The following is a 214-nucleotide window of genomic DNA, read 5'->3' on the forward strand; positions in this document are numbered from 1 at the left end:
TACTTTGTGTTAAAGTGTCCAACTTCTACCACCCTACTATACAATAGGTCAGGTTTGTATTCAAGGCTGTTCCTTAAATTTACATGTACAATTGTGTTTTGTTGTGCGTACAATATACATACAAATGTGCTTCAGATTTTTACTACTTTGCTCTCTTGTAGTTAGGTTGAATTAGTGTGAATGTGGAAACTGTAAGGAGAAATGGTTATCAGCT

The sequence above is a fragment of the Ciona intestinalis genome, chromosome 2 (genome assembly GCF_000224145.3).
Source record: "Ciona intestinalis chromosome 2, KH, whole genome shotgun sequence".
In the NCBI taxonomy this organism is placed as follows: domain Eukaryota; kingdom Metazoa; phylum Chordata; class Ascidiacea; order Phlebobranchia; family Cionidae; genus Ciona; species Ciona intestinalis.